Consider the following 14,105-nt stretch of genomic DNA (forward strand, 5'->3'; position numbering starts at 1 on the left):
TGAATTCCGCTTGAAATGCCCGACTCTTTTCTCCTTCGAAGTCGTAAAACACGTCGTGATGTTGATTAAAGCATGGCTTGCTTCGTGCTTGGGTTTTCCTGATGTATGATGGTTCCGGTAAAACATTTTGATGCGTTTCAAAGTCCGTATAATCGTCTTTGATATGCTGAAAACAAAAGTTACAGATGCTTTTCGCAAAACTAGAATGTTTAGGATGATACAACACCATCAATTAAATGGGACAGCGAGCAATGAAACATTGTTACCCGGATAAAATGAAATTTGCATAATATTTTTTTTGTCCCCTATCTAAGAGATACGATAATATTTTTTCGATTTAAAAATGCCTTGTATCAGTTAGTCCATATCGTGGAGAAAAATGGAAAATATTATGTTCTAAAAAAGTAAATTCTGCTTGAAATGCCCGACTCTTTTCTCCTTCGAAGTCGTAAAACACGTCGTGATGTTGATTAAAGCATGGCTTGCTTCTTGCTTGGGTTTTCCTGACGTATGATGGTTTCGGTAAAACATTTTGATGCGTTTCAAAGTCCGTATAATCTTCGTTGATATGCTGAAAAAAAAAGTTACAGATGCTTTTCGCAAAATTAGAATATTTAGGATGATAGAACACCATAAATGAAAAGGGACAGCGAACAATGAAACATTATCCCCGACCCGTTGCAGAGCACCGTGCGAGGGTACTAATTCCGCCCGGAGATTAGGAATTACACCTGGGACCCGGGAGAACATAGCGGAATCCAAAGTTGCGCAAATGTCATGGACGTTCAATGGTCATGGTACTTGTGCGCATGCGCGAAATACGAACGAGTGTAGACTGGTAATCAGCAACTTCCTGATTGGCAAAGACGAAACGTTTGTGTTTCAGTGAAAAACGTCAGCAATTTAACTGTCATTTTGCAAACTATTTTCTAAAAAAATGTTTCGAAAACAAAATATGAAATGTGGAATCAAATAACAGATAAAACACTGGAAGATTTTAAAATATTATCAGAACTGGAGAAATTAGCGGTGAAAAGGAACAACTCGATTATAATCCTTGAAATGGTACGTGTTTATTTTTTTTTTGAGGTTTATTTCGTACTTGCTGTACGAATACATTTTATGACCTTGGTACAGTATGTCGTTTTGCTCGGTTCTGCGAAGACATTAACCGACTATCTAAGGCTTTATATCATCGTTTTAACTTCCAAAAGAGTCCTTAAAAGTGTAATTCGGAGTTTTAATATAACAAATATCACTTTAAAGGTTTATATATAGTCGACTCCAATCACTGCATGAATTTAATAATCGAAAAACAACATTCGACGTTCGCTGCTTGGTTATTTATTATTTCGGCTGTTTTGATGTTTTAAAGGTTTACCGAAAGTCTATAACTTAATGCAACGGAAAGCAGCAGGAAAACGGGGAATTTCATTTCACATTTACGACTGTGTTTGTTTCCGAAATATTTGAAACATCAGCTATCGGCTTTACACTTAGGACATTTCATAATATTGAAGGTTAGGTCTGGCTAGCTCAGGAAATATTTTGCTTCGTTTGAAATGGCGAGGGGTTGCTGCATGCATGTATTTCTAGTTACCAGGATAAAATGAAGTTTGCACCCAAATTTTTTTTGTCCCCTATCAAAGAGATACGATCATATTTTTTCGATTTGAAAATGCCTTGTATCAGTTAGTCCATATCGTGGAGAAAAATGGAAAATATTATGTTCTAAAAAAGTAAACTCCGCTTGAAATGCCCGACTCTTTTCTCCTTCGAAGTCGTAAAACACGTCGTGATGTTGATTAAAGAATGGCTTGCTTCGTGCTTGGGTTTTCTTGACCTATGATGGTTCTGGTAAATTATTTTGATGCGTTTCAAAGTCCGTATAATCTTCGTTGATATGCTGAAAAAAAAAGTTACAGATGCTTTTCGCAAAATTAGAATATTTAGGATGATAGAACACCATAAATGAAAAGGGACAGCGAACAATGAAACATTATCCCCGACCCGTTGCAGAGCACCGTGCGAGGGTACTAATTCCGCCCGGAGATTAGGAATTACACCTGGGACCCGGGAGAACATAGCGGAATCCAAAGTTGCGCAAATGTCATGGACGTTCAATGGTCATGGTACTTGTGCGCATGCGCGAAATACGAACGAGTGTAGACTGGTAATCAGCAACTTCCTGATTGGCAAAGACGAAACGTTTGTGTTTCAGTGAAAAACGTCAGCAATTTAACTGTCATTTTGCAAACTATTTTCTAAAAAAATGTTTCGAAAACAAAATATGAAATGTGGAATCAAATAACAGATAAAACACTGGGAAGATTTTAAAATATTATCAGAACTGGAGAAATTAGCGGTGAAAAGGAACAACTCGATTATAATCCTTGAAATGGTACGTGTTTATTTTTTTTATTTCGAGGTTTATTTCGTACTTGCTGTACGAATACATTTTATGACCTTGGTACAGTATGTCGTTTTGCTCGGTTCTGCGAAGACATTAACCGACTATCTAAGGCTTTATATCATCGTTTTAACTTCCAAAAGAGTCCTTAAAAGTGTAATTCGGAGTTTTAATATAACAAATATCACTTTAAAGGTTTATATATAGTCGACTCCAATCACTGCATGAATTTAATAATCGAAAAACAACATTCGACGTTCGCTGCTTGGTTATTTATATTATTTCGGCTGTTTTGATGTTTTAAAGGTTTACCGAAAGTCTATAACTTAATGCAACGGAAAGCAGCAGGAAAACGGGGAATTTCATTTCACATTTACGACTGTGTTTGTTTCCGAATATTTGAAACATCAGCTATCGGCTTTACACTTAGGACATTTCATAATATTGAAGGTTAGGTCTGGCTAGCTCAGGAAATATTTTGCTTCGTTTGAAATGGCGAGGGGTTGCTGCATGCATGTATTTCTAGTTACCAGGATAAAATGAAGTTTGCACCCAAATTTTTTTTGTCCCCTATCAAAGAGATACGATCATATTTTTTCGATTTGAAAATGCCTTGTATCAGTTAGTCCATATCGTGGAGAAAAATAGAAATTATTATGTTCTAAAATTATAAATTGCCCTTGAAAGGCCAGACTCTTTTCTCTTCCGAAGTCGTGGAACATGTCGTGACGTTGATTAAAGCATGGCTTGCTTCATGCTTGGATTTTCCTGACATATGATGGTTCCGGTAAACCATTCTGATGAGTTTCAAAGTACGTATAATCTTCTTTGATATGCTCAAAAAAAAGTTACAGATGCTTTTCGCAAAATTAGAATATTTAGGATGATAGAACACCATAAACGAAATGGGACAGCGAACAATGAAGTATTATTAACGGGATAAAATGGAGTTTGCATCCAAATTTTTTTGTCCTCTATCTAAGAGATACGATAGTATTTTTTCGATTTGAAAATGCCTTGTATCAGTTAGTCCATATCGTGGAGAAAAATGGAAAATATTATGTTCTAAAAAAGTAAACTCCGCTTGAAATGCCCGACTCTTTTCTCCTTCGAAGTCGTAAAACACGTCGTGATGTTGATTAAAGAATGGCTTGCTTCGTGCTTGGGTTTTCTTGACCTATGATGGTTCTGGTAAATTATTTTGATGCGTTTCAAAGTCCGTATAATCGTCTTTGATATGGTGAAAACAAAAGTTACAGATGCTTTTCGGAAAACTAGAATGTTTAGGATGATACAACACCATCAATTAAATGGGACAGCGAGCAATGAAACATTGTTACCCGGATAAAATGAAATTTGCATAATATTTTTTTTGTCCCCTATCTAAGAGATACGATAATATTTTTTCGATTTAAAAATGCTTTGCATCAGTTAGTCTATATCGTGGAGAAAAATGGAAAATATTATGTTCTAAAAAAGTAAATTGCGCTTGAAATGCCCGACTCTTTTCTCTTTCGAAGTCCTAAAACACGTCGTGATGTTGATTAAAGCATGGCTTGCTTCATGCTTGGGTTTTCCTGACATATGATGGTTCCGGTAAACCATTCTGATGCGTTTCAAAGTACGTATAATCTTCGTTGATATGCTGAAAAAAAAGTTACAGATGCTTTTCGGAATATTAGAATATTTAGGATGATACAACACCATAAATGTAATGGGACAGCGAAAAATGAAGTATTATTACCCAGATAAAATGGAGTTTGCATCCAAATTTTTTTGTCCCCTATCAAAGAGATACGATCATAGCTTTTCGATTTGAAAATTCCTTGTATAAGTTAGTCCATATAGTGGAGAAAAATAGAAAATAATAAGTTCTAAAAAAAAAAGTTGCGCTTGAAAGGCCAGACTCTTTTCTCTTCCAAAGTCGTGGAACATGTCGTGACGTTGATTAAAGCATGGCTTGCTTCATGCTTGGATTTTCCTGACATATGATGGTTCCGGTAAACCATTCTGATGAGTTTCAAAGTACGTATAATCTTCTTTGATATGCTCAAAAAAAAGTTACACATGCTTTTCGCAAAATTAGAATATTTAGGATGATAGAACACCATAAATGAAATGGGACAGCGAACAATGAAGTATTATTAACGGGATAAAATGGAGTTTGCATCCAAATTTTTTTGTCCTCTATCTAAGAGATACGATAGTATTTTTTCAATTTGAAAATGCCTTGTATCAGTTAATCCATATCGTGGAGAAAAATGGAAAATATTATGTTCTAAAAAAGTAAATTGCGCTTGAACTGCCCGACTCTTTTCTCCTTCGAAGTGCTAAAACACGTCGTGATGTTGATTAAAGCATGGCTTGCTTCATGCTTGGGTTTTCCTGGCGTATGATGGTTCCGGTAAAACATTTTGATGCGTTTCAAAGTCCGTATAATCGTCTTTGATATGCTGAAAACAAAAGTTACAGATGCTTTTCGCAAAACTAGAATTGTTTAGGATGATACAACACCATCAATTAAATGGGACAGCGAGCAATGAAACATTGTTACCCGGATAAAACGAAATTAGCGTAATATTTTTTTGGCCCCTATCTAAGAGATACGATAGTATTTTTTCGATTTGAAAATGCCTTGTATCAGTTAGTCCATATCGTGGAGAAAAATGGAAAATATTATGTTCTAAAAAAGTAAATTCCGCTTGAAATGCCCGACTCTTTTCTCCTTCGAAGTCGTAAAACACGTCGTGATGTTGATTAAAGCATGGCTTGCTTCGTGCTTGGGTTATCCTGACGTATGATGGTTCCGGTAAAACATTTTGATGCGTTTCAAAGTCCGTATAATCGTCTTTGATATGCTGAAAACAAAAGTTACAGATGCTTTTCGCAAAACTAGAATGTTTAGGATGATACAACACCATCAATTAAATGGGACAGCGAGCAATGAAACATTGTTACCCGGATAAAATGAAATTTGCATAATATTTTTTTTGTCCCCTATCTAAGAGATACGATAATTTTTTTTCGATTTAAAAATGCTTTGTATCAGTTAGTCCATATCGTGGAGAAAAATGGAAAATATTATGTTCTAAAAAAGTAAATTGCGCTTACAATGCCCGACTCTTTTCTCTTTCGAAGTCCTAAAACACGTCGTGATGTTGATTAAAGCATGGCTTGCTTCATGCTTGGGTTTTCCTGACATATGATGGTTCCGGTAAACCATTCTGATGCGTTTCAAAGTAGGTATAATCTTGTTTGATATGCTGAAAACAAAAGTTACAGATGCTTTTCGGAATATTAGAATATTTAGGATGATACAACGCCATAAATGAAATGGGACAGCGAAAAATGAAGTATTATTACCCAGATAAAATGGAGTTTGCATACAAATTTTTTTGTCCCCTATCAAAGAGATACGATCATACCTTTTCGATTTGAAAATTCCTTGTATAAGTTAGTCCATATCGTGGAAAAAAATCGAAAATAATAAGTTCTAAAAAAAAAAGTTGCAATTGAAAGGCCAGACTCTTTTCTCTTCAGAAGTCGTAGAACACGTCGTGACGTTGATTAAAGCATGGCTTGCTTCATGCTTGGGTTTTCCTGACATATGATGGTTCCGGTAAACCATTCTGATGCGTTTCAAAGTACGTATAATCTTCTTTGATATGCTGAAAAAAAAAGTTACACATGCTTTTCGCAAAATTAGAATATTTAGGATGATAGAACACCATAAATGAAATGGGACAGCGAACAATGAAGTATTATTAACGGGATAAAATGGAGTTTGCATCCAAATTTTTTGTTCCCTATCTAAGAGATACGATAGTATTTTTTCGATTTGAAAATGCCTTGTATCAGTTAGTCCATATCGTGGAGAAAAATAGAAAATATTATGTTCTAAAAAAGTGAATTCCGCTTGAAATGCCCGACTCTTTTCTCCTTCGAAGTCGTAAAACACGTCGTGATGTTGATTAAAGCATGGCTTGCTTCGTGCTTGGGTTTTCCTGATGTATGATGGTTCCGGTAAAACATTTTGATGCGTTTCAAAGTCCGTATAATCGTCTTTGATATGCTGAAAACAAAAGTTACAGATGCTTTTCGCAAAACTAGAATGTTTAGGATGATACAACACCGTCAATTAAATGGGACAGCGAGCAATGAAACATTGTTACCCGGATAAAATGAAATTTGCATAATATTTTTTTTAACCCCTATCTAAGAGATACGATAATATTTTTTCGATTTAAAAATGCCTGGTATCAGTTAGTCCATATCGTGGAGAAAAATGGAAAATATTATGTTCTAAAAAAGTAAATTCCGCTTGAAATGCCCGACTCTTTTCTCCTTCGAAGTCGTAAAACACGTCGTGATGTTGATTAAAGCATGGCTTGCTTCTTGCTTGGGTTTTCCTGACGTATGATGGTTTCGGTAAAACATTTTGATGCGTTTCAAAGTCCGTATAATCGTCTTTGATATGCTGAAAAAAAAGTTACAGATGCTTTTCGCAAAATTAGAATATTTAGGATGATAGAACACCATAAATGAAAAGGGACAGCGAACAATGAAACATTATCCCCGACCCGTTGCGGAGCACCGTGCGAGGGTACTAATTCCGCCCGGAGATTAGGAATTACACCCGGGACCCGGGAGAACATAGCGGAATCCAAAGTTGCGCAAATGTCATGGACGTTCAATGGTCATGGTACTTGTGCGCATGCGTGAAATACGAACGAGTGTAGACTGGTAATCAGCAACTTCCTGATTGGCAAAGACGAAACGTTTGTGTTTCAGTGAAAAACGTCAGCAATTTAACTGTCATTTTGCAAACTATTTTCTAAAAAAATGTTTCGAAAACAAAATATGAAATGTGGAATCAAATAACAGATAAAACACTGGGAAGATTTTAAAATATTATCAGAACTGGAGAAATTAGCGGTGAAAAGGAACAACTCGATTATAATCCTTGAAATGGTACGTGTTTATTTTTTTTATTTCGAGGTTTATTTCGTACTTGCTGTACGAATACATTTTATGACCTTGGTACAGTATGTCGTTTTGCTCGGTTCTGCGAAGACATTAACCGACTATCTAAGGCTTTATATCATCGTTTTAACTTCCAAAAGAGTCCTTAAAAGTGTAATTCGGAGTTTTAATATAACAAATATCACTTTAAAGGTTTATATATAGTCGACTCCAATCACTGCATGAATTTAATAATCGAAAAACAACATTCGACGTTCGCTGCTTGGTTCTTTATATTATTTCGGCTGTTTTGATGTTTTAAAGGTTTACCGAAAGTCTATAACTTAATGCAACGGAAAGCAGCAGGAAAACGGGGAATTTCATTTCACATTTACGACTGTGTTTGTTTCCGAAATATTTGAAACATCAGCTATCGGCTTTACACTTAGGACATTTCATAATATTGAAGGTTAGGTCTGGCTAGCTCAGGAAATATTTTGCTTCGTTTGAAATGGCGAGGGGTTGCTGCATGCATGTATTTCTAGTTACCAGGATAAAATGAAGTTTGCACCCAAATTTTTTTTGTTCCCTATCAAAGAGATACGATCATATCTTTTCGATTTGAAAATTCCTTGTATAAGTTAGTCCATATCGTGGAGAAAAATAGAAATTATTATGTTCTAAAATTATAAATTGCCCTTGAAAGGCCAGACTCTTTTCTCTTCCGAAGTCGTGGAACATGTCGTGACGTTGATTAAAGCATGGCTTGCTTCATGCTTGGATTTTCCTGACATATGATGGTTCCAGTAAACCATTCTGATGAGTTTCAAAGTACGTATAATCTTCTTTGATATGCTGAAAAAAAAGTTACAGATGCTTTTCGCAAAATTAGAATATTTAGGATGATAGAACACCATAAACGAAATGGGACAGCGAACAATGAAGTATTATTAACGGGATAAAATGGAGTTTGCATCCAAATTTTTTTGTCCTCTATCTAAGAGATACGATAGTATTTTTTCGATTTGAAAATGCCTTGTATCAGTTAGTCCATATCGTGGAGAAAAATGGAAAATATTATGTTCTAAAAAAGTAAATTCCGCTTGAAATGCCCGACTCTTTTCTCCTTCGAAGTCGTAAAACACGTCGTGATGTTGATTAAAGAATGGCTTGCTTCGTGCTTGGGTTTTCTTGACCTATGATGGTTCTGGTAAATTATTTTGATGCGTTTCAAAGTCCGTATAATCGTCTTTGATATGCTGAAAACAAAAGTTACAGATGCTTTTCGGAAAACTAGAATGTTTAGGATGATACAACACCATCAATTAAATGGGACAGCGAGCAATGAAACATTGTTACCCGGATAAAATGAAATTTGCATAATATTTTTTTTGTCCCCTATCTAAGAGATACGATAATATTTTTTCGATTTAAAAATGCTTTGTATCAGTTAGTCCATATCGTGGAGAAAAATGGAAAATATTATGTTCTAAAAAAGTAAATTGCGCTTGAAATGCCCGACTCTTTTCTGCTTCGAAGTCGTAAAACACGTCGTGATATTGATTAAAGCATGGCTTGCTTCGTGCTTGGGTTTTCCTGACGTATGATGGTTCCGGTAAAACATTTGATGCGTTTCAAAGTCCGTATAATCGTCTTTGATATGGTGAAAACAAAAGTTACCGATGCTTTTCGCAAAACTAGAATGTTTAGGATGATACAACACCATCAATTAAATGGGACAGCGAGCAATGAAACATTGTTACCCTGATAAAATGAAATTTGCATAATATTTTTTTTGTCCCCTATCTAAGAGATACGATAATATTTTTTCGATTTAAAAATGCTTTGTATCAGTTAGTCCATATCGTGGAGAAAAATGGGAAATATTATGTTCTAAAAAAGTCAATTGCGCTTGAAATGCCCGACTCTTTTCTTCTTCGAAGTCGAAAACACGTCGTGATGTTGATTAAAGCATGGCTTGCTTCATGCTTGGGTTTTCCTGACATATGATGGTTCCGGTAAACTATTCTGATGCGTTTCAAAGTACGTATAATCTTCGTTGATATGCTGAAAAAAAAGTTACAGATGCTTTTCGGAAAATTAGAATATTTAGGATGATACAACAGCATAAATGAAATGGGAAATCGAAAAATGAAGTATTATTACCCAGATAAAATGGAGTTTGCATCCAAATTTTTTTGTCCCCTATCAAAGAGATACGATCATAGCTTTTCGATTTGAAAATTCCTTGTATAAGTTAGTCCATATAGTGGAGAAAAATAGAAAATAATAAGTTCTAAAAAAAAAAGTTGCGCTTGAAAGCCCAGACTCTTTTCTCTTCAGAAGTCGTAGAACACGTCGTGACGTTGATTAAAGCATGGCTTGCTTCATGCTTGGGTTTTCCTGACATATGATGGTTCCGGTAAACCATTCTGATGCGTTTCAAAGTACGTATAATCTTCTTTGTTATGCTGAAAAAAAAAGTTACAGATGCTTTTCGCAAAATTAGAATATTTAGGATTATACAACACCACAAATGAAATGGGACAGCGAACAATGAAGAATTATTAACCGGATAAAATGGAGTTTGCTTCCAAATTTTTTTGTCCCCTGTCTAAGAGATACTTTAATATTTTTTCGATTTGAAAATGCCTTGTATCAGTTAGTCCATATCGTGGAGAAAAATGGAAAATATTATGTTCTAAAAAAGTAAATTGCGCTTGAACTACCCGACTCTTTTCTCTTCCGAAGTCGTAAAACAAGTCGTGACGTTGATTAAAGCTGCCTTGCTTTATGCTTGGGTTTTCCTGACATATGATGGTTCCGGTAAACTATTCTGATGCGTTTCAAAGTACGTATAATCTTCGTTGATATGCTGAAAAAAAAAGTTACAGATGCTTTTCGCAAAATTAGAATATTTAGGATAATACAACACCATAAATGAAATGGGACAGCGAAAAATGAAGTATTATTACCCAGATAAAATGGAGTTTGCATCCAAATTTTTTTGTCCCCGGCCCTATCAAAGAGATACGATCATATCTTTTCGATTTGAAAATTCCTTGTATAAGTTAGTCCATATCGTGGAAAAAAATAGAAAATAATAAGTTCTAAAAAAAAAGTTGCGCTTGAAAGGCCAGACTCTTTTCTCTTCAGAAGTCGTCGAACACGTCGTGACGTTGATTAAAGCATGGCTTTCTTCATGCTTGGGTTTTCCTGACATATGATGGTTCCGGTAAAACATTTTGATGCGTTTCAAAGTCCGTATAATCGTCTTTGATATGCTGAAAACAAAAGTTACAGATGCTTTTCGCAAAACTAGAATGTTTAGGATGATAGAACAGCATCAATTAAATGGGACAGCGAGCAATGAAACATTGTTACCCGAATAAAATGAAATTCGCATAATATTTTTTTTGTCCCCCATCTAAGAGAAACGATAATATTTTTTCGATTTAAAAATGCTTTGTATCAGTTAGTCCATATCGTGGAGAAAAATGGAAAATATTATGTTCTAAAAAAGTAAATTGCGCTTGAAATGCCCGACTCTTTGCTCTTTCGAAGTCTTAAAACACGTCGTGATGTTGATTAAAGCATGGCTTGCTTCATGCTTATGTTTTCCTGACATATGATGGTTCCGGTAAACCATTCTGATGCGTTTCAAAGTACGTATAATCTTCGTTGATATGCTGAAAAAAAAGTTACAGATGCTTTTCGGAAAATTAGAATATTTAGGATGATACAACACCATAAATGAAATGGGACAGCGAAAAATGAAGTATTATTACCCAGATAAAATGGAGTTTGCATCCAAATTTTTTTGTCCCCGGCCCTATCAAAGAGATACGATCATATCTTTTCGATTTGAAAATTCCTTGTATAAGTTAGTCCATATCGTGGAAAAAAATAGAAAATAATAAGTTCTAAAAAAAAAGTTGGGCTTGAAAGGCCAGACTCTTTTCTCTTCAGAAGTCGTCGAACACGTCGTGACGTTGATTAAAGCATAGCTTTCTTCATGCTTGGGTTTTCCTGACATATGATGGTTCCGGTAAACCATTCTGATGCGTTTCAAAGTATGTATAATCTTCTTTGATATGCTGAAAAAAAAAGTTACAGATGCTTTTCGCAAAATTAGAATATTTAGGATGATAGAACACCATAAATGAAATGGGACAGCGAACAATGAAGTATTATTAACGGGATAAAATGGAGTTTGCATCCAAATTTTTTTGTCCCCTATCTTAGAGATACGATAGTATTTTTTCGATTTGAAAATGCCTTGTATCAGTTAGTCCATATCATGGAGAAAAATGGAAAATATTATTTTCTAAAAAAGTAAATTGCGCTTGAAATGCCCGACTCTTTTCTCCTTCGAAGTCGTAAAACACGTCGTGATGTTGATTAAAGCATGGCTTGCTTCATGCTTGGGTTTTCCTTACATATGATGGTTCCGGTAAACTATTCTGATGCGTTTCAAAGTACGTATAATCTTCGTTGATATGCTGAAAAAAAAGTTACAGATGCTTTTCGGAAAATTAGAATATTTAGGATGATACAACACCATAAATGAAATGGGACAGCGAAAAATGAAGTATTATTACCCAGATAAAATGGAGTTTGCATCCAAATTTTTTTGTCCCCTATCAAAGAGATACGATCATATCTTTTCGATTTGAAAATTCCTTGTATAAGTTAGTCCATATCGTGGAGAAAAATAGAAAATAATAAGTTCTAAAAAAAAAGTTGCGCTTGAAAGGCCAGACTCTTTTCTCTTCAGAAGTCGTGGAACACGTCGTGACGTTGATTAAAGCATGGCTTGCTTCATGCTTGGGTTTTCCTGACATATGATGGTTCCGGTAAACCATTCTGATGCGTTTCAAAGTACGTATAATCTTCTTTGATATGCTGAAAAAAAAAGTTACAGATGCTTTTCGCAAAATTAGAATATTTAGGATGATAGAACACCATAAATGAAATAGGACAGCGAACAATGAAGTATTATTAACGGGATAAAATGGAGTTTGCATCCAAATTTTTTTGTCCCCTATCTAAGAGATACGATAGTATTTTTTCGATTTGAAAATGCCTTGTATCAGTTAGTCCATATCGTGGAGAAAAATGGACAATATTATGTTCTAAAAAAGTAAATTCCGCTTGAAATGCCCGACTCTTTTCTCCTTCGAAGTCGTAAAACACGTCGTGATGTTGATTAAAGAATGGCTTGCTTCGTGCTTGGGTTTTCTTGACCTATGATGGTTCTGGTAAATTATTTTGATGCGTTTCAAAGTCCGTATAATCGTCTTTGATATGCTGAAAACAAAAGTTACAGATGCTTTTCGGAAAACTAGAATGTTTAGGATGATACAACACCATCAATTAAATGGGACAGCGAGCAATGAAACATTGTTACCCGGATAAAATGAAATTTGCATAATATTTTTTTTGTCCCCTATCTAAGAGATACGATAATATTTTTTCGATTTAAAAATGCTTTGTATCAGTTAGTCCATATCGTGGAGAAAAATGGAAAATATTATGTTTTAAAAAAAAATTGCGCTTGAAATGCCCGACTCTTTTCTGCTTCGAAGTCGTAAAACACGTCGTGATATTGATTAAAGCATGGCTTGCTTCGTGCTTGGGTTTTCCTGACGTATGATGGTTCCGGTAAAACATTTTGATGCGTTTCAAAGTCCGTATAATCGTCTTTGATATGGTGAAAACAAAAGTTACCGATGCTTTTCGCAAACTAGAATGTTTAGGATGATACAACACCATCAATTAAATGGACAGCGAGCAATGAAATATTGTTACCCTGATAAAATGAAATTTGCATAATATTTTTTTGTCCCCTATCTAAGAGATACGATAAAATTTTTTCGATTTAAAAATGCTTTGTATCAGTTAGTCCATAATCGTGGAGAAAAATGGGAAATATTATGTTCTAAAAAAGTCAATTGCGCTTGAAATGCCCGACTCTTTTCTTCTTCGAAGTCGAAAACACGTCGTGATGTTGATTAAAGCATGGCTTGCTTCATGCTTGGGTTTTCCTGACATATGATGGTTCCGGTAAACTATTCTGATGCGTTTCAAAGTACGTATAATCTTCGTTGATATGCTGAAAAAAAAGTTACAGATGCTTTTCGGAAAATTAGAATATTTAGGATGATACAACAGCATAAATGAAATGGGAAATCGAAAAAGAAGTATTATTACCCAGATAAAATGGAGTTTGCATCCAAATTTTTTTGTCCCCTATCAAAGAGATACGATCATAGCTTTTCGATTTGAAAATTCCTTGTATAAGTTAGTCCATATAGTGGAGAAAAATAGAAAATAATAAGTTCTAAAAAAAAAGTTGCGCTTGAAAGCCCAGACTCTTTTCTCTTCAGAAGTCGTAGAACACGTCGTGACGTTGATTAAAGCATGGCTTGCTTCATGCTTGGGTTTTCCTGACATATGATGGTTCCGGTAAACCATTCTGATGCGTTTCAAAGTACGTATAATCTTCTTTGTTATGCTGAAAAAAAAAGTTACAGATGCTTTTCGCAAAATTAGAATATTTAGGATTATACAACACCACAAATGAAATGGGACAGCGAACAATGAAGAATTATTAACCGGATAAAATGGAGTTTGCTTCCAAATTTTTTTGTCCCCTGTCTAAGAGATACTTTAATATTTTTTCGATTTGAAAATGCCTTGTATCAGTTAGTCCATATCGTGGAGAAAAATG

Source organism: Dendronephthya gigantea, unplaced genomic scaffold (genome assembly GCF_004324835.1).
Source record: "Dendronephthya gigantea isolate DGI-Jeju-01 unplaced genomic scaffold, DenGig_1.0 000299F, whole genome shotgun sequence".
Classification (NCBI taxonomy): domain Eukaryota; kingdom Metazoa; phylum Cnidaria; class Anthozoa; order Malacalcyonacea; family Nephtheidae; genus Dendronephthya; species Dendronephthya gigantea.